The 22,099-nt window shown below is 42.7% G+C and overlaps 1 long non-coding RNA gene across 1 annotated transcript in view; it reads left to right on the top strand.

The window, feature by feature from the left end:
* The first annotated feature begins 15,719 nt into the window (after positions 1-15,719).
* Positions 15,720-22,099, top strand: part of LOC135051126 (uncharacterized) — a 110,016-nt gene continuing 103,636 nt past the window's right edge. The window contains exon 1 of the long non-coding RNA XR_010242055.1: positions 15,720-15,835. This is a non-coding gene — a long non-coding RNA (uncharacterized LOC135051126). The remainder of the gene's footprint in view (positions 15,836-22,099) is intronic.

The raw sequence follows: 22,099 nt of genomic DNA, 5'->3' as shown, positions 1-22,099 counted from the left end.
GTGGACAGCAAACTGTGCAAAACTGAAATGCACCACAGGTATGGATGGATAGTATACTTGACGACACAGAGGATAGTAGAGCAGTGGCCTACTGTACCATACTGCTATATAGTATATACTGGTGGTCAGCAAACTGTGCAAAACTGAAATGCACCACAGGTATGGATGGATAGTATACTTGACGACACAGAGGTAGGTAGAGCAGTGGCCTTCTATACCGTACTGCTATATAATATATACTGGTGGTCAGCAAACTGTGCAAAACTGAAATGCACCACAGGTATGGATGGATAGTATACTTGACGACACAGAGGTAGGTAGAGCAGTGGACTACTGTACCGTACTGCTATATATATTGTTATACTAATGGTCAGCAAAATTCTGCTCTGTCCTCCTACTATATACTACAATGCAGCACAGATATGGAGCGTTTTTCAGGCAGAGAACGTATAATACTGGTGGTCACTGGTCACTGGTCAGCAAAACTCTGCACTGTCCTCCTACTATTTAATACTGCTGGTCACCAGTCCCCACAATAAAGCAATTAGCACACTGAGCACAGATATTTACAGCACACTGAGCACAATCAGATATGGAGCGTTTTTCAGCCAGAAAACGTAGATATTTGCACTTGCAGCACACTGAGCACAGATATTTGCAGCACACTGAGCACAGATATTTGCAGCACAATTTGCAGCCCACTGAACATAGAAACTGAGAGGACGCCAGCCACGTACTCTCACGATCATCTCCAATGCACGAGTGAAAAATGGCGGCAACGCGCGGCTCCTTATATAGAATACGAATCTCGCGAGAATCCGACCGTGGGCTGATAACGTTCGGGTGCGCTCGGGTTAACCGAGCAAGGCGAGAGGATCCGAGTTGCTCGGACCCGTGAAAAAAAAGGTGAAGTTCGGGCGGGTTCGGATTCACGAGGATCCGAACCCGCTCATCACTACATGATACCAAACCCATACATTCACAGTAGATGACAACCATAATGTACTGATAGACTAGTACCATTGAGAGGGAGGGCAGCAGCCTAAAGAGATATAGTGATATTACTAATAAGAGGTGGTCATAGCACTGAGTTAAGTTCGACTGCTTCGTTTAATCCTCTTGGATATATGGTGTTCAATTTAAACATCCAGTACAGTTCTTGTTTACACAAAATTTTATACCGGTCCCCCCCTCTCTTCGTTATGCCCACCTGTTCAATCACTGTTAGATGGAGGGAGCTAGGATCCCCCTCGTGGTAGTCTCTAAAGTGTCTAGAGACACTATACGTAAAGATTTTTCTGACTATATTTTGGCGGTGTTCCATGAAGCGAGTCTTAATGCTTCTTGTTGTCTGCCCCACATATTCCTGGTCACATCCACAAGAGATGAGGTATATAATATAGGTTGAATCACAATTCATAAAGCTAGTGAGTTCATAATCCTCCCCATCCCTCACGTGGAGGTGTGTGGTTTTTCGAAATATATGTTTACAGGTGGTGCACCTAGTAGCCCCGCATCGGAAGAAGCCTTTGGGTTTCTGCGTCAACCAGGTGTCCCCCATAGTCTGTTGTGTGGTAACTTTTTTGATAAAGCTAGGCGCAATTATGTTTTTAAGTGATTTATTCTTTTTGAAAATAAATTTCGGCTTAAGCGGTAGATGGCTTCTGAGTAAGTTGTCCTGATTAAGAATATTAAAGTTTTTACATACAATCTTTTTAATCTGCATACGTTCATTATTGTATGTCGATATGAAAGCCAGGCCATCTAATTCATCATTAAGATCCCTTTCCTTATTACGTGCTTTATTAGATCTAAGTAGAATATCTCTATCTAAATTCAAAAGCTCTCTAACAACCTTCTTTAATGGTGAGTAAGGATATCCTCTTCCAATAAACGCCTCTACCATAGAGACGGCCTGTTCCAAAAATGTGTTTTTTTCTGTGCAGTTGCGCCGTAACCTCATAAACTGCCCCCTAGGAATGTTCTTCTTCCAAGGGGGATAGTGGGCGCTCCGGTAGTGCAGATAGGAGTGGGTATCAACCTCCTTGTTATAATTGGAGGTATATATTCTATTATCCCTGGCTTCTAGAGTTATATCCAGGAAATTAATAGTGAGAGGGTGAAAGGAGTGGGTGGACTGAAGATTAAAGTGATTAGAATTCAAATTAGAAACAAATGTTTGTGCTGATAGTGCATCCCCATCCCAAATTATAAAAAGATCATCAATATAACGGACATAGAGGATGAGGTTCACGCCGAAGCTGCCACCCCACACATGGGTGTCCTCAAAGAGACCCATGTAGAGATTGGCATAGCTCGGCGCAAACCTCGTCCCCATGGCCGTCCCCATTACTTGTAAATAAAATGTGTCCATGAACAAAAAATAATTGTGCTGAAGAATGAAAGAAATAGCATCTAACAAGAAGACCCCGTGTCTCTCCGAAAGGTCACAATCAGTCCTTAATCTAGTTGCTGTTGCGTCTCGACCTAAGTCGTGTGGGATGTTAGTATAAAGACTCTGCACATCTAGAGTCAGAAATGCATATGTATCTTTCCACACAAAGTCCTGTAAGAGTTGTAAAATATGAGTGGTATCTTTAATGGGGGTAGTACGGCTGACCGGCGGTCTCCTGACCGCCGGTCAGCTTACCAACGCCGGGATCCCGGCAGGGAGGGGCAAGTGCAGCAAGCCCCTTGCGAACTCGCTGCGCTCGCCACGCTGCGGGCTCGGTGGCGACCTGTGGTCGCTACGGGTTCTATTCCCACTCTATGGGTGTCGTGTACACCCACGAGTGGAAATAGTCCCTGTTGGTCGGCATGCCGACCATCGGGATAGTGACCCATCGGGCTGGTAGAGGAGGTCATGTGACTGTCGGTCAGCTGACCGGCGGTCACATGAATACCACCCATCTTTAATATGTGACCTTAAGGTAGAGACACGGGGTTGAAGGAAAGAATCAACATAAAAAGACAGATTAACAGCCCCTGTAGTAGCCCTGGTTTTACACATAATAGCCCCTGTGGTAGCGCCGGTTATACACATAATAGCCCCTGTAGTAGCCCTGGTTTACACATAATAGCCCCTGTAGAAGCGCCAGTTATACACATAATAGCCCCTGTAGTAGCGCCGGTTATATATAATGCCCTCAGAAGTGCCATTTATACAAATTATGCCCCCCCCCCACCAGTGGTTCAAGTAGAAAAAAATTCTTAGTGGTACTGTGTGCACACGCCTAAGGTGCACGTGCCAAAAAATGGGTGTGGTCAAATGCCACAAGGGGCATGGCCAATGAAAATGGGGGCATGATACACATATGGGGAGCCAGATACACATATGACCCCAATAGTGCCAGATATACATATGCCCCTACTGTGCAAGATACAATATGCTCCTACAGAGCCTAATATGCCCCCACAGTCCCAGATAAACGAATGCCCCGCAATGCCAGATACACAAATGCCCCACAGTGCCAGATACATAAATTCCCCCAGAAGTGCCATATATGACCCCACAGTGCCAGATACACCCCCACTGTGTTAGATACACATATGCCCCCAGTGCCAGATATGCTCCACAGTGCCAGATACACAGTGCCCCAGAGTGCCAGATACACAGTGCCCCACAGTGCCAGATACACAGTGCACCACAATGCCAGATACACAGTGCCCACAGTGCCAGATACACAGTACCCTACAGTGCCAGATAAACATTGCTCCACAGTGCCATATCCATATGCACTGCCTTCCACACACACATACACATAGATAGATACACACACACATATACATACACACACATTCTGTAGATACACATTATAGATACACACGCACACACACACATATACACACACATACTTTCTCATCCACGCTCCTTCAACATACCATCTGGCTGGCTCAACTTGCAGCAGTTTCTGTCCTCTTCAGCCTGGTCCCATGTAGCTCTGCCCCCTTTTCGGCCAGAGCCCCGGACACTGACGGACACTGCAGGGGGGTAGGGGGAAGCTTCAAGCTGCCGGCACCGCTGCCTGTCAAACGGTGTGACGGGCACAGCAGCCGGCAGCAGCGGCAGGAGCCCCAGGCGCAGCAGAGGGGGATGCAGAGCAGGGAGAGCGCCTCTCCAGTCAGGCGACTACCTGCTTTGCACCCCTTTGCTGAGCGGGTAGCGTCGGGCCTGCTTACGGTGCTCTTTCGCATCTCATCCTCATCATCTCTACGTTACTGCGCTGCTCTGTTCCCCTCCTGCCCTTCCTTCTCACAACACACAACACATGTCACAGAGGAGTGACTGAGCGAGACTGACAGTCCCTAGACGGGAGACTTCACAAATCTTGGAGAATGATAAAGTGGAGAGAGATAAAGTACCAACAAATCAACTTCTGTTATTTTGCTAGTACAGTCGTTAAAATGACAGAAGCTGATTGGTTGGTACTTTAACTGTTCTTACTTTCTCCAAGATCTCTCACTGCAGTGCTCTCCTTCCCTGACATGACAGACTCTGAGAGTTAGTAAAGTACCAACCAATCAGCTCTTGTAAAGTGACAGAAGCTGATTGGTTGGTACTTTATCTCTTTCCACTTTATCAGTTGCCAAGCTTTAATAACTATCTCCCTTTCTGTGCATAGCCAGTCAGTGCTCAGAGTCTGTCATCATCACACAAAAGGCTGCCCACTGACAGTTGTTTTGCTGTGACTCACACAGATAGCACAGGATTATGGGGACATGTACTAAGCAGTGATAAAATAGGATTTTAATACCTACCGGTAAATCCTTTTCTCCTAGTCCGTAGAGGATGCTGGGGTCCACTTCAGTACCATGGGGTATAGACGGTTCCGCTTTGTGGGACAGGATTATTTTCCGGTGCATGTGTAGGTGGGATCCGGATCACTTGTCCAAGAGGTCCCACTGGAATACTCTGGCATGAAATCGGCCAAACTGCATAGCCTCGTAGGCCGCTACCATTTTCCCCAACAACCAAATGCATTGATAGATCGACACGCTTGTTGGTTTCAATATTTGTTTGACCATTTTCTGGATTTCCAGAGCCTTTTCCACTGGAAGGAATACTCTCCGTGCTTCTGTGTCCAGAATCATCCCTAAAAAGGACAATCTTGACGTCGGTTCCAACTGCGACTTTGGAAAATTCATGATCCAACCGTGTTGTTGGAGTATTGACAGGGAGAGTGCAATGTTCTGCACCAACTGTTCCCTGGATCTCGCTTTTATCAGGAGATCGTCCAGATAAGGAATTATATTGACTCCTTTTTAACGAAGGAGGACCATCATCTCCGCCATCACCTTGGTGAATACCTTCGGTGCCGTAGAGAGTCCGAATGGCAATGTCTGAAACTGGTAATGGTAATCCTGTACTGCAGATCTCAGATAAGCTTGGTGAGGAGGATAAATGGGAACATGCAAGTAAGCATCTTTTATGTCTACTGACACCATGAAGTCCCCCTCATCCAGACTGGAAATAACTACCCTCAGGGATTCCATTTTGAACTTGAACCTTTTCAGGTAGAGATTCAGATTTTTCAGGTTTAAAATCGGTCTTACCGAGCCGTCCGACTTTGGAACTACGAAGAGGCTTGAATAAAAAACCTTCTCCTTACTGTGCCAAGGGTACCAGGACAATGACCTGATCCTGACATAATTTTTTAATTGCCATTGTTACTGCCTCTCTTCCCGGAAGAGAAGCTGGCAACGCCGATTTGAAAAATCGGCATGGGGGGACGTCTTAAAACTCTAGTTTGTACCCATGGGACATTATTTGTAAGACCCATTGGTCCAGGCCAGATTGAACCCAGATTTGGCTAAAAAGTTTCAGACGTGCTCCCACCCGAGCGGACTCCCGCAAGGGAGCCCCAGCGTTATGCTGCAGATTTGTCAGAAGCAGGGGTGGACTTCTGCTCCTGCGATCCGGGAGATGCTGCGGATTTCTTTCCTTTTCCCCTTCCCCTACCTGCAAAAAAGGGGGAACCTTTGCCCTTTTTGTATTTATTGGGACGAAAGGACTGTATGTGAGAGTGATGTGTCTTTTTCTCCGGTGTAGGAGCATAAGGCAAGAATGTCGACTTACCTGCAGTAGCCGCCAAAACTAACGCATCCAGCCCATCACCAAACAAGGCCTCACCTTTACACGGGAGAGCCTCCATATTTCTTTTGAAATCTGCATCAGCATTCCACTGGCGAATCCACAACGCCCTCCGAGCAGATACTGCCATGGTAGCGGTTCTTGATCCCAAGAAACCAATATATTTCATGGTCTCTAGTACGTACGCAGCAGCGTCTTTGATATGACCTAACGTTAGCAGTATCTATTGTGTCAATGTCTAATGACAAGTTTTCTGACCACTTTTCAATATCACTGCTCACCCACTCACAAACAATGGTAGGCCTGAGTAGTGTTCCATTGGCCACATCGATAGATCACCTCACTCACTTGCGGTCTGTCGGCTCCTTAAGTGAAGCCATTCCAGGCGCAGGGAGAAACACCTTTTCTCTTTTATGACAGGGCCCTGTCTAAAATACGGAGTGACTCCCACCTTTTTTGGAAAAAGGTAAGCTGCCTGAGGTGGAGGGAAAATTACATTACTTCTTTACTAAAGTAAACCCTCTCCTTGTGGTAAAAGAGGGGGCTTCATAACTTCTAACACCTCCTTTATAGTTAAAACATGTTTTGAATGCTTTTTTGCTAACTTAGGACCTATTCCCCTGGAATCACTAGTGTCGACACAGGAATCAGAGTCCGTGTCGGTATCAGTTTGTACTACTTGTGCAAATTTGTATGTGACCCAGAAAGGTCCCTGTGGATGAAAGGCAGAACTATTAAAAATCACATCTTCAACAGATTATTTTCATTTTCTGTATGAGATTCAGTCCAACCTCTTACTGATATGATTCACACTATCATGTAACCTTTCACCCAGTCAGGCTCTTGGTGTCATATTACACCTCTGTGTCCCTAACATGCCTCCACAAAGTTCCCTGCCACAGACATGTCACACACGTGCACAACCACACCACAGACACTCCGGGACTTATAGGGGACAGACCCACAGTAAAATCTGTCAGAGGGACACAGATAGGATTTGCCAGTTCACAACCCAGCGCCAGTAACACAATGTCTGTGAACACAAAATGCCCACTGACATGTAGCGCTTTCATAATGTTAATCACACAATTATATAGCACCAAATTCACTGTGGCCCCCCCTGTTTTGCACCCTGATACTTGTTCAGTAGTGGAGGAGGACCAGCGTTGTCTCTAAAGCCTGAGGAGAGAGAGAAAATGGCGCTGAGCAGTGTGCTGGCTGACTGAGGAGGAAGCTCCACTGTTCAATGGTGTGTTTCTCCTCAGCTTTTATGAGGCAATTTTTTATACTGGCGGGGGTAGGACTGTGCCTCAACAACTTATGCCCCTTATTTATGCCAGCTTCCATAGGTTTCATGCTGCCCAGGACGCCCCCCCCCCCCTGCGCCCTGCACCCTGCAGTGCCTGTGTATGTGTGGGCAACATGGCGTGCTGTGCTCCCGCCAGCCGCGCGGTACCTTTAGCCGTCACTTTCTTGATTGAAGATCTGTCTTCTAACACTCACCTGTCTTCTGGCTCTGTGAGGGGGGTGACGGCGTGCTGTGGGAGTGAGCATCTAGGCACGGCTAGCGTTCAGTTCCCTTCAGGAGCTAATGGTGTCCTGTCAGCCAGAAGCGGAGCCATGAAACTCTTTAGGAAGTTGGTTCCTACTTCTGCCCCCTCAGTCCCACGAAGCAGGGAGACTGTTGCCAGCAGTTCTCCCTGAAAATAAAAAACCTAACATAAGTCTTTTCAGAGAAACTCAGTAGAGCTCCTCTGGAGTGGATCCAGTCTGCCTGGGCACATTTCTAAAACTGAGGTCTGGAGGAGGGGCATAGAGGGAGGAGCCAGTTCACACCCTTGAAAAGTCTTAAAGTGCCCATGGCTCCTGCGGAACCGTCTATACCCCATGGTACTGAAGTGGACCCCAACATCCCCTAGGACGTATGAGAAAAGTGAATAAGTGAGCCAGTGGCCCATGACAACCGATCAGCTGCTCTGTATACTTTTATAGTATGCAATTTCTAAATATTATGTCAATGCTGACTGGTTGCCATGGGCAACTTTTCCACTTGCTCACTGGGTTTTAAAAATGACAGTTAGGAGCTGGTTGAATGGTACTTTATCTCTGTTCACTTTATCTCCATCCAAGGCTTAGTAAGTAGACCCCTTTATTCGTCTCTACTTTATCACTTTCTAAGGCTTAATACATTTGGGCCTAGGTTAGTGCTGATGGTCTGTGTCTCCAGGGCCGCCATCAGGGGGGTGCCCTGTGTACAGTTGTCCCGGGCCCAGCCACTCTGACAGAGTGGAGGGCCCGAGCTGCACACAAAGTGGCTATTCCCGGCGGTGACCGCCGCCGGTGACACTGACCGCGGCGCGGCTTTTGCCCCTTCGTGTCCCGCCGCCTATCACAGCAAGCTGCAGCTTGCGGTTCGGCTAAATAAAGTTTATTTTATTCAAATGTGACGCAGCATGACGTCATGACAATACGCCGCGTCGGGTGAAGAGGAGCCGCGGTGCTAGGGACAGGAGGCGGCCGGCAGCAGCAGATGGCGTGGGAGAGACAGAGAGAGCAGAGAGGATGGATTTGTAGGTAAGTATTTCTTTACACAGGTAAGTATGTATGTCTCTGTTGTCTGTGACTGTGTGTTTTATGAAAAGGGGTCCCGGAGCTTTGAGGACATGTGTACCTGGCACTGGGGCCCTTCCTATATTGTCAGTCCCAGGCCCCACAATTTCTGGTGGCAGCCCTGTGTGTCTCTCTCCCGGCCAGCTCCTCTGGAGATGCGTGAGATGTTGCTACTCACGCAAGCTGCAGTCCAGCAGCCACTGCAGCCAGGGACAGCACTATTTCCGGTGGTGGTGTATGGGCAATGACATCTACAATGACATCTACAGCTAACAAAATCGATAGCTGCAGGTTTCAGAATGGTCAGTGCTACTGACTGTTCATACATTGCCCTGCATATCATCATGCTATCTTGTAGCTAGCAGCACCGATATAGTACCCCTGTCACTGAGCACACACAGCAGCAGTAATAAATGGTTGAGAAGCAGAATCAGTGCCTCTAACGTGTGCTGATACCAATCTTTCCCCCCATAATGCTGTTTCTTATATCTATCCCTGTGTGAGAAATGACAGGAGCTGGTTGGCTGATACTTTATCTCCATCCAATTTACCTCTCTCCAAGGCTCAGTTAATAGACCCCTTAGAGGCAAATCATACTTGGCAGACCGATTGAGCATGTTGGTTTTCTATTCTCTGTTGCAGAATTGCCAGGTCTGCCCTCTTACTGGCCCCACCCAAACTGCACACAATATGTACTGATTCGCTGAATGAGGGCCTAGAGTGCCAGTCACAGCATCACAAAGAAAAAACTAGCGATTGTGAGGAAACATTGAATCCTACTATCGCAGGGTTATTTATCAGACATTAGAACTTATCCATCGATGCTCCGATCTCCCCTTAAACGATTCTTGTTATATATTATCAGGCGGAAATGTTATTAAAGTGCCAGAGAAGCAACTGTAGGTGTCATGGTAGGTCTTAACCTCGCATTGCAAAAGACTGGTTATATATTCCATAGATGATATGTACCAGATTTTGTTGGTCACTGTAACCATGCAGAGTGGGGCCAGTTTCTTCCAATCTGCAGCAATATGATGTATAGCTGTGTTGAAGATACATCTAACTAATTTGTCTGATGGCAAAGGGTGGGATGTACTAAGGGAAAAATGCGGTAAAACCCCCGGTTTTGGTGGTTTTGCCGCTTTATCAAATGTACTAAGACCCGGCCGCCAGGTTTTCGCTGCCCAGGGTATCGCCATCTTTGGATGGCGATACCGCATAGAAACCTATGGGCTTCTTATCGCCGCCTCCGCAGCCCCCCGACACAGATGCTGACCCCCCAGCATACCTTCCTCCAGGCAACCTGGACCCGGAAGGTAATCTCCTCCTCCCCCTAGCAATGCAGCCGGAGGTCCTTCCGACTGCAGGGCGGAGGAGGAGGCGTCGGGGACAGCCTGCTGCTGCTTCCCGGCATGCGGGCAGTGTGGAGACCCCTGGGAGGTGACAAAGGGGATCCGGTCTGAAGATCGACAGTATCTAGGTCGACAATGTTTAGGTCGACCACTATAGGTCGACAGTCACTAGGTCGACATGGATGGAAGGTCGACAGGGTTTCTACAGTAGGTCGACATGTGCTAGGTCGACAGGTCTAAAGGTCGACATGAGTTTTTCACATTTTTTTCTTTTTTTGAATTTTTTCATACTTAACGATCCACATGGACTACGATTGGAACGGTAATCTGTGCCGAGCGAAGCGGTAGCGGAGCGAAGGCACCATGCCCGAAGCATGGCGAGCGAAGCGAGCCATGCGAGGGGACGCGGTGCACTAATTTGGGATCCCGGTCACTCTATGAAAAAAACAACACCAAAAAAAAAAATCCTCATGTCGACCTTTAGACCTGTCGACCTAGCACATGTCGACCTAGAAACCCTGTCGACCTTCCATCCATGTCGACCTAGTGACTGTCGACCTATAGTGGTCGACCTAAACATTGTCAACCTAGATACTGTCGATTTGATGAACCACACCCGTGACAGAGACCCCTTCCACACCACCTCACAGGTATCACGGGGGGCCTCCGTCACCGCTTTGCGATGTTGATCGCATATGTTAGTACATATGCGATCAACATCACTGCGTTGCGCGGCGAGGGGCGGCGATGTATGTTAATACATCCCGCCCTTAGTGACAAACAGGATGTTTATATCCAGGATCCTGATAATCAAGTATAAATCATCATCATAAACAAAATTTTGATATAGCTGGGCATCTGCAGCATTAGGCAATTTTATGATGGCATAGAGAAGGGAGATAGTGTCCCTCCTTCCCGGGCTATGTAGACATTGCTGGTGAAATGGAGTTGGTGGTTAGAAATATTTGCTGTGGGACTGAGTGCAGCTGTTTGTATGGAACAAAGTCATCATTCCGACAGTCAGGATGCCAACAGTCACAATACTGGCAGCGGCTTCCCAACTGTCAGAATCCCGACACATTCCATTGGTAAATATTTGGATTTGGCTGTGAGGATGGGTTATGGTTAAGCTGCAGGTGGGGAGGGTCAGGGTTAGGCTGCAGGACGGGTGGGTTAGGTAGAGGCTAATTACAGTTCTTACCAAAATGTGTCAGGATTATGACAGTCGGAGTGCCACTATTTGTATTTTGACCATCGGCGTCATGACCGTCTGCATCCTGACCCGTTTATTTGAATATAACTGGTAAATTAAGTGGCACTCACACAGGTTCATAAAGGATTGAGGTACAAATAAGAGATATGAAGGAATTTATCTATACCCATGAGACCCATGGGCTAATATAAGCACCTTATTATATACTTTTATGAAGATTACAAATTACAAAGGTAAACAATTCATATTTTTTCTCAATGGTAGCATTTTATGATTTGCTGACCAAAGGAGGGGAATTCTTGTTTGCTCTGCTTTAGTCATTTGGCTTTGGTCATTGCTGTTGTGCAGATGGGTATATTTTTACTTGCTTCTTAATTTAAAAGAATACTTTTCATTATTTTGCTCTTTTGAGACTGCACTTAAGATCAAACCTAATTGTCAGCAGTAGGACAAATTAAGTATCACTGAATCTTGCAGTAATACTTCTATACCACTGGCATTTACTATCCTTTACCTGTCCGGTGAGCAGCTGCCATGTCCACCCTCTCCTTAGCATACTCTGCTGCGTTGCCAGTAGGCTAACCAGGTGACAGGTTACTGACTTATGCCCATGAATGATGGCCATATTCGCATTCGTATAGTGCTTCAACATAGGTGGGATTTAGCAAAGCCTGTACCACTTATGCCATCTATAAATATCATAAAGATTTCTTCATAATATTACTGCTACTTGCAAAATATTGAACTTATGTCATTATACGTTTTAGCATTAGAAGCTAAAGGGATCATGCCTTGTTCTTTATTCGGAGCACTTGGTATATTGGTCAGACATCAGAAACCCACTGAAATATTTTGGGAGCTATAAAGTTGCATATTTACCACTTTAAGGGTTCCAACCTTATTAATACTCCGCCCAGTGGCTTTGGTAAGAGACCCAGCACTTTTTTGTAAGGGTAGCATGCTTTTTTGTGCCCTTTCCATTAAGACACCCACATTACAATGACCATCCAAGGCTTCATTTTCTTTTTGGGGTGGGGGCCCATGCTCATGGCCCAGCTATAATTGGTAAACAGTCCTGATTGTGCAACACTTGGACTAATTAAGGAATAGGGAATGTATGTACACTTGTCTTTTTTCATTTATATTTATTTTTCTCTTTTAGTCGGTTACTGTGCAATGAGAATTTTTTTTATAGGTATCGTGTGTTTGGAGTGTCATTTCATTACTCAACGAGTGCATTAAAAGTATAGAACAAGCCCAAATATATGTCAGCCTTCAACCTACTAAGCTACTCCAAACAAAAGACGGCTCGCACACGCAATAGTGACCGGTCATATACACAGTATCCTCTGTCTCATAATTTATACCATAAATAGGGCTCTACCAAGAGACTCCTTTGCATTGCAGAGAAAGATGTGGGACCTTGGTCTGCGCTGAATGGAACATCCATCTGCAGAATTGAAAAGCAACATGTTCTGAGCTGGATCTCAGCTGAGGCTTAAAAATTTAGACAGCTGAGAGAATGTGAGCAGGGCAAACCTGGGGATCGGTCCTAGCAAAGCTAAGATACTGTAACTGTGGTTTGTAAGCAGAACATAAAATTCATGCAACCTTACTTTTACAGTGCCTTAACTGGTATTGTAAAAGGCCATGTTTCATGTTCTGTGGATCAGTAAGTATTCCATCTGCTGCCTTCCACCGACAGAAATTCTCAAAACATGACCTGTTGGCTAAGCTCAAGGGTTGAGGTTGGGAACCACTTGTATAAATTCTTTAGGATTTTGCAGCTCTTGTTTTTAGTTAACATGTCTGTGGAGCATAGAATGTAGAATCAGATTTAAATCACTTTATTTGCTTGCTAAAGCAATTCATCAGCAACATGGCAACAGACGTTCACGGCACCATCCTATATCACATTCCATATGTACAGTATTAAATCAGAATAAATACTGTATCACAATATGTTGGCAGGCTTATGTTATAAAAAAAAATACCCCCTCCCCCCAGGAAGAAACACAGTTCCATATTGTTTTTTTCTAAAAATCTGAGCCTGATGTCACTCTAATGTGAAATACCTTGTGGGCTGGTTAAGGACTCTGTCTGGAGACTAATCACAATTACAACAGTTTCACCAAACATGACACCTGTTCCCAAATTGGTCAGAGCTGATGGAAAAGGAATACACACATATATAAAGGAAATTAATTTATTTCTTTATTTGACATATTGCACTCTCCATTCCACTTAATACAGAAATACAAATTATGCTTTTCTTATATAAGCATTACATTAAATAATACCGATACTCAGTCATAAACTGTACAGATAATAGCAACAAGTTTAATGCTGTGTCAATCAATGGTGAATAGTCACATATAAACAATAGCATTTTGTGTATCTAAATGTTTATATACTGTGTTTAGTTTTCTTGTGCACTTTCTCCAGATACATGTTTTGATGGAATGGATACTTTACTACACAAAAGTCTTGGCCCAGCCTCCCTTGTAGGTTGTGCTGACACTGCTACATACCTACTGTGCTTCACCCCACTGAAATCTGATTATGTACGAGACAGACTCCGGTGGAATGAAGGACAGCAGGACATGTGGATTGTTCTTTATACCGGTGACCTGATGTTGGTAATCCTGTGGCCTTAGAACTAGGAAACATTATCATGCAGCACAATTTCACATTACTGTAATGTTAAGTAGGGTAAGAAAAGTTGCAGGGGTAAATTAACTAAGGTGGGAGGGTTTTTTTTAGAACTGGTGATGTTGGCCATAGCAATAAATCAGATTCTATCTATTATCCTCTAGAAGAAGCTAGATAAATGTTAAGTAGAATCTGATTGGTTGCTATGACCAACATCACCAGTTCTAAAAAACTCCAACCTTAGTAAATTTACCCCGCAGTGTCAACTCATGAATTCTAATTATTATACAGTACATGCAGTCATGGCTACTGTTTCTATTTACAAAGTTCTAGAATGTATTCCCTATGGTAAGGACTGCTGAACTGATGAGTTACTCTGTGGCCTTGAGGAAAAGAAGCCTGACATATAATCAACTGTAACTTTTGTTTTAGGTGTTCATATTTTATATTTAAACCGTATGCTATCTTAATTACTTTGATTTATACACCATTTTTTTGCTTGATGGATCAATTAGTCCTTGGCAACTTTAGATTAATTGATCATGTGATTGCATTTACAAACATGTGATGTGCCTTGTCAATAACACCTTCATAATAGTTATGTAAGAAAAATTGGCCCTTTGCTGGTTTATACAGCTGCATGATCAATGTATAATATATTTATGTAATGTCTACTTACCTTCACACAAATTTATATATATTTTACAGATGTGTTAAAGTCATCACTTTCATGGTTGACACTATATATGAAATCATTGAATACACAGAAAAAAAAGTCTAACAAATAAAATATTCAATCATGTTAATTGCATAAGTGGGTGCAGAATGGCTTAAAACTAGTTTTGAAGTGCTCTATAAAAGTTACTCCCTTGTAACATCTAAGTGGCAGATTCAGTTACAAGCAAGGTGCTGCCAGATTGGCTTTGCACTGTGTCTCTTGCTCATTTCCACTTGCAGCCAGGGAGGAGCAGGAATGGGGTAAAACTGCTTCCTAAATTGCTTATAGGTGCACAGCATACATACTGTAAATGAGAAACTCCTCATGTGTACTCAGTATTTTAGATTATATGAATGGGTGGGGGGATCTGGCAGACTGATGCTACTTATAGATATGATGCATAAGATTCATAAGCTTGTGGAAGTATTTCTGAAGAAAAAAGGCAAGCTAATAAAGCTAATAAAGTCTCCTTAATAGCTGGAGAACAGTGCTGTATAACAGTTATATAGTAGATCCTTCAAAGGTAAACTAAAATACAGTAAATGTCAAAAAGTTGGACAGTAAGTAGAATGACAGGATTCGAGCAGTTGTGCTAGTAGAAATAAAATTATGATAGCTAAAGTACTAGCTAATCAGCCTCGGCCTCACATGTTACAGGCTGTGTTTAAAAAAAAAATTACAGGAGCTGATTGGTTGATACTTTATCTCTCACAGTTTTATCTCTCTCCAAGCTTTGATAAATTCCCCCCCCCCTACACACACCTTAATATTACATTTACTGCAGAGTTTAATGTTTATCATCTTTATTTGACTCATTTATATGTGTTGTAAGGTTCTCATGGATCGCAGACTTATGCTTGAGAAACACAAACCTTGTTCCTGGTTGTTTTCGCTGCCTTGCCCTTATTCCTGTCAGGACTTGTTATGGTTGGGTACTCATAAATCACCATATATGGTGTGAAACACACCTGGAGAGCCGAATTCCACCACGCAGTCTGGGCCTATCCAAAAGGTTTGCTGATTCAGGACATGTCTTAACGAGCTTTCATGCAGTAAACAGTTTCCATTGCACGATCACACAGTGAGTGGACTGGGATAGAGCACACAAATAGCTGAAGGCAAAAAAACATCTTAAAAAGAGCTTTGCTGGCACTTTGATGTAAACAGAGAAGGAATCCTCACAATATTCCTTGGTTGAGGTACTGATTCTTCTATGCAGTTTTTTCTGTCAATCAATTGGACAGTTTTTCAAAGCTGATGATAGACATATTTCCTCTTTGAATGTTATATATGTTATCATGATAATAATTCAACATTAATTAAGATATTCACTAACACATGTAAAGTAACAAGACACTTTTATATAGTAAATAGCTACTTTCAGACCACTGACACAGCTCTGCCAGTCAGCACAGAATTTCATACACTGCAATGTATACTTTTACATTTACACATTAATTGGGGTATTTATCAAAACGTGGAGAGAGATAATTGTGAGAGATAAAGTCCCAACCAATCAGCTTCTAAATGTATTTTTCAAACCTGTGCAATGTAAGGAAGAAGCTGATTGGCTAGTACAGTACTTTATCTCTCTGTGTTTAGATAAACATTTTGTGAGTTACTGTACATTCAGCTTGCAAAATCATGGAACCTTTACTAAGCATATGGTCAGTATTGATAAGCAGGGATATTTCCATGGTTAAATCATTAAAAATTAAACTGATCCTAAATGTTTCACAAATCCATACAATAAATGAAAGCATATCAGTCTGTGCTTATAAACAATTTCTGTAACTCTGGTTTAAAATAAAAATCAAATATCCTGAAGCAAAATAAATGCTAAAATAATAAAATTGGCATAAAACCAATCAGCATAACCTCTCTGTGATAAATATTACATACACAGAAAGTGACAGATCATAGTAATATAAACTAGGGTATTTGTATTGCTGAAGCCTAACCTTATCCTACTTTATTTAAGCTTTCAACAACAAAAATATTTTGTTCAGTTACCTGGATCCTTACTAAAGAGATTTAATTGACAGTTCTGTTTCATGATCTCAAAATACATTGCAAAGTGTGATTTTATGTATTCAAGCATTTGCATTCTGTACTATAAATGGTCATATACTAAAAAGTAAGTCAGTAGTTCTGGAAAACGTTTTTCGATCTTTCCTTTAAAACATCAGCTGCACACAGAAACATCACAGGGAAATACAACTTTATAACAATGATATGTCTCTACTGTTAGGCTTAATAGTAAAAATGCCATCAAATTAGCACCACAAGCAACCCCATAAATTTCAATTTTCAGGTCTGCCTAGCAGATGAATTATATGTATGATTATTACATAACCTCTATTTAATAAATGCAAGCAAAACTTGGGTTTTTTTTTTTCATTTTTTTCACTTTCAACTTCCTACAGGTAAATACAGTAAGTGTAGTTATTTATGTTGCCTGAAGTAAAGTCAACCTCAATTTATATTATTATATTTTTGTATACTTACTGTATGTACAGGCAATAAGGATCCTGGAGCAATCAAACACATGTCAATAACTGAATGCACGACAGACAAGTAGCAGATAGCACAAATAGACACTGACACCCTAGTCTGCCAGCAATAAGCAAAGTAATATACTGTAATATTCAAGTACACGCAATATAGTACCCAAACTTTTGGTGCAAATTGAACAGTAATTTAGAAAAAAAAGGTCTAAAACTAAGGGCTGGCCAATGGCAAGGGGAAACAAAGCAATTCATTACGCTTTTTCCATTTGAAATTATTTAGTGACAAAGCAAAGTTTCATTTAAGTTATACTCTGAAACGTTAATAAACTTTTTTGAAATAATTTATTTCTTTAGTTTATCACCTTGCATAGCACAACAGGTTGACTTTCATCTACATTAGACATCTATCTTTTTTATGGAATGCCTGTGTTAATATGCTTTCATTCATCCAAAAGTTATTGCTGTGTATCTGCAAAGCAGAGAGCACAAAGAATCTACCCACTCACCTTTCCATTTATGCGAAGAATACTGAGCCTCCATTCTTCTTCTCTAGAGTGCAAAGATAAAGAAAGACAATGATAGGGAAAGATAAAAGGGAACAGCTAATTATATATATATATATATATATATATATATATATATATATATGCAGTATATATATAGTTCTGGGAAAAAGGGAACTCAGATATAGAGATGCAGAAGCGATTTTAACATAATGTATTATGTAAATTGTTGTCACTATATAAAAAACAAAACAAAGATAAGCGGCAGTAGAAAAGCACAGCAAAGATTTGTTTGTGATGCTAAGGAATTGCAAACAGAAGTAAAAAGAAAACTAAAGAAGAAACATTAGCAGGTTCAGACAGAATTATATAAAGGAGGTTTGACAAATGCACATTGCAAAGAATGAGTGATCTGACCATTTTAAGGTGATGGCTTTTTGTATGTCACTTAATTTAAAGCAATACTGACAGACAGAGTGAGGCGGCCTATCAGGACATGTATGTTGGAAGTGGGAGGTTTCAGGTGCTGCTTACCTGAGGGGGGAGTAGGTGATGCACTCCTTAAAGACCACACCTAAGTCAAAGACAGGAACGCTTTTTAATATATGTCTTCAGGAATTTTAAGGTTTTTATGTTTTACTGGTAGAATTCACTGGATTTTTTCACAGTCACGTGCCCCGTTTACCCTTTTTTGTGCTACAGAACTTATAATTTTTGGCTCATGGAGCACTGGTAAATACAGATAAAAAAAACTGTGATTTTATTATTTCTGCTGTCTGGGGGCATTACAGCAGATCTTCAAAATTATATCTTGGACTGAAATTGGACTGAAAACACAAACTACCTTCCTGTGTTTGTGATGCAGTATTTTCATGCATGAGAGATGTACTCAAAATTGATTAAAAAAAAAGCGCTGATGCACTTTTTCACACTTAATGAGTGTTTCTTGCTGATTTCTTATAGATGTTATGAATATTTCATGCGATTTTTGTGCAATTTCTTATGAATTCTCTGCAGGAAGAATCCACTGAGAATCTGTATTAGAAATACTACATACTTCATAAGTATTGACTTTCATTTGTTTTACTTTCATCAGGTTACCATCTGGAAAAACCATATGATATCTGTATGGAAAATGTGAATGTGTGACTAAGCCTTAAAGGCATTGTCCCAAGATTTGTTCTTCATTTACAGTATATTCCATTTTATACATCAACATATGACCCCACTGAAGTGAATATATTCTATAATTAGCATTTTAAATAATCTAATTGTTTTATTTGACTTCTGAACCAATTTCCAGGGTTGTTATAAACCATGATTAATCCTGTTTGGTTCACATAACCCATCAACTTTAAAGTCTGCACAAATATTTATTTGAACAAATATGAACTTCATATGTTTTGGATACATACTGTTTATTGGGGCTGTTTGTTCACTGTAATCATTAGAGATGAGCGGGTTCGGTTCCTCGGAATCCGAACCCCCCCGAACTTCAGCCTTTTTACACGGGTCCGAGGCAGACTCGGATCTTCCCGCCTTGCTCGGTTAACCCGAGCGCGCCCGAACGTCATCATCCCGCTGTCGGATTCTCGCGAGGCTCGGATTCTATCACGAGACTCGGATTCTTTATAAGGAGCCGCGCGTCGCCGCCATTTTCACACGTGCATTGAGATTGATAGGGAGAGGACGTGGCTGGCGTCCTCTCCGTTAGAATAGATAGAGACACTTGAGTTGATTTACTACTAACTTAGTAATTTTGGGAAGCATTAGGAGTACTCAGAGTGCAGAGTTTTGCTGATAGTTACTAGTGACCACCACCAGTTTTATTTATTATTTAATATAATCCGTTCTCTGCCTGAAAAAAAACGATACACAGTCACATACCATATCTGTGCTCAGCCTCAGTGTGCTGCATGATAATATCATCTATGTATATCTGACTGTGCTGAGTGCTCACTGCTCACACAGCTGAATTGTGGGGGAGACTGGGGTGCAGTTATAGCAGGAGTACAGTGCACACTTTTGCTGCCAGTGTGACTGACCAGTGACCACCAGTATATTGTCTGCCTGAAAAAGTTAAACACTCCTGTGGTGTTTTTTTTTTTTTATTCTATAAACGCATTCTGCTGACAGTGTCCAGCAGGTCCGTCATTCATTATATTATATAAATATTTACCTGCAGTAGTGTTATATTTTTTTTGTTCATCTCTATCATCTTTATCATCTCTATATTAGCAGACGCAGTATGGTAGTCCACGGCTGTGGCTACCTCTGTGTCGTCAGTGCTCGTCCATAATTGTATACCTACCTGTGGTGGGGTTTTTTTTTCTATCTTCTTCATACTAGTAGTTTAGGAGTCTGCTGACAGTGTCCAGCAGGTCCATCATTATATTATATATACCTGCAGTAGTGATATATATATATTTTTTATATCATTATTATCTCTATACTAGTAGACGCAGTACGGTAGTCCACGGCTGTAGCTACCTCTGTGTCGTCAGTGCTCATCCATAATTGTATACCTACCTGTGGTGGGGGTTTTTTTTCTATCTTCTTCATACTAGTAGTTTAGGAGTCTGCTGACAGTGTCCAGCAGGTCCGCCATTATATTATATATACCTGCAGTAGTGATATATATATATTTTTTATATCATTATCATCTCTATACTAGCAGACGCAGTACGGTAGTCCACGGCTGTAGCTACCTCTGTGTCATCAGTGCTCGTCCATAATTGTATACCTACCTGTGGTGAGGTTTTTTTTTCTATCTTCTTCATACTAGTAGTAGGAGTCTGCTGACAGTGTCCAGCAGGTCCGTCATTTTATTATATATACCTGCAGTACTGATATATATATATTTTTTATATCATTATCATCTCTATACTAGCAGACGCAGTACGGTAGTCCACGGCTGTAGCTACCTCTGTGTCGTCAGTGCTCGTCCATAATTGTATACCTACCTGTGGTGGGCTTTTTTTTTCTATCTTCTTCATACTAGTAGTTTAGGAGTCTGCTGACAGTGTCCAGCATGTCCGTCATTATATTATATATACCTGCAGTAGTGATATATATATATTTTTTATATCATTATCATCTCTATACTAGCAGACGCAGTACGGTAGTCCACGGCTGTAGCTACCTCTGTGTCGTCAGTGCTCGTCCATAATTGTATACCTACCTGTGGTGGGGTTTTTTTTTCTATCTTCTTCATACTAGTAGTAGGAGTCTGCTGACAGTGTCCAGCAGGTCCGTCATTATATTATATATACCTGCAGTAGTGATATATATATATTTTTATATCATTATCATCTCTATACTAGCAGACGCAGTACGGTAGTCCACGGCTGTAGCTACCTCTGTGTCGTCAGTCACTCGTCATCCATAAGTATACTAGTATCCATCCATCTCCATTGTTTACCTGAGGTGCCTTTTAGTTGTGCCTATTAAAATATGGAGAACAAAAATGTTGAGGTTCCAAAAATAGGGAAAGATCAAGATCCACTTCCACCTCGTGCTGAAGCTGCTGCCACTAGTCATGGCCGAGACGATGAAATTCCATCAACGTCGTCTGCCAAGGCCGATGCCCAATGTCATAGTACAGAGCATGTAAAATCCAAAACACAAAATATCAGTAAAAAAAGGACTCAAAAATCTAAAATAAAATCGTCGGAGGAGAAGCGTAAACTTGCCAATATGCCATTTACCAACGGAGTGGCAAGGAACGGCTGAGGCCCTGGCCTATGTTCATGGCTAGTGGTTCAGCTTCACATGAGGATGGAAGCACTCAGCCTCTCGCTAGAAAAATGAAAAGACTTAAGCTGGCAAAAGCACAGCAAAGAACTGTGCGTTCTTCGAAATCACAAATCCACAAGGAGAGTCCAATTGTGTCGGTTGCGATGCCTGACCTTCCCAACACTGGACGTGAAGAGCATGCGCCTTCCACCATTTGCACGCCCCCTGCAAGTGCTGGAAGGAGCACCCGCAGTCAAGTTCCTGATAGTCAGATTGAAGATGTCAGTGTTGAAGTACACCAGGATGAGGAGGATATGGGTGTTGCTGGCGCTGGGGAGGAAATTGACAAGGAGGATTCTGATGGTGAGGTGGTTTGTTTAAGTCAGGCACCCGGGGAGACACCTGTTGTCCGTGGGAGGAATATGGCCATTGACATGCCTGGTGAAAATACCAAAAAAATCAGCTCTTCGGTGTGGAAGTATTTCAACAGAAATGCGGACAACAGGTGTCAAGCCGTGTGTTGCCTTTGTCAAGCTGTAATAAGTAGGGGTAAGGATGTTAACCACCTCGGAACATCCTCCCTTATACGTCACCTGCAGCGCATTCATCATAAGTCAGTGACAAGTTCAAAAACTTTGGGCGACAGCGGAAGCAGTCCACTGACCAGTAAATCCCTTCCTCTTGTAACCAAGCTCACGCAAACCACCCCACCAAC

Source organism: Pseudophryne corroboree, chromosome 2 (assembly GCF_028390025.1).
Source record: "Pseudophryne corroboree isolate aPseCor3 chromosome 2, aPseCor3.hap2, whole genome shotgun sequence".
Classification (NCBI taxonomy): domain Eukaryota; kingdom Metazoa; phylum Chordata; class Amphibia; order Anura; family Myobatrachidae; genus Pseudophryne; species Pseudophryne corroboree.
The sequence above is the reverse complement of the archived record's forward strand: the minus strand, read 5'-3'. Positions and strand labels throughout refer to the sequence as shown.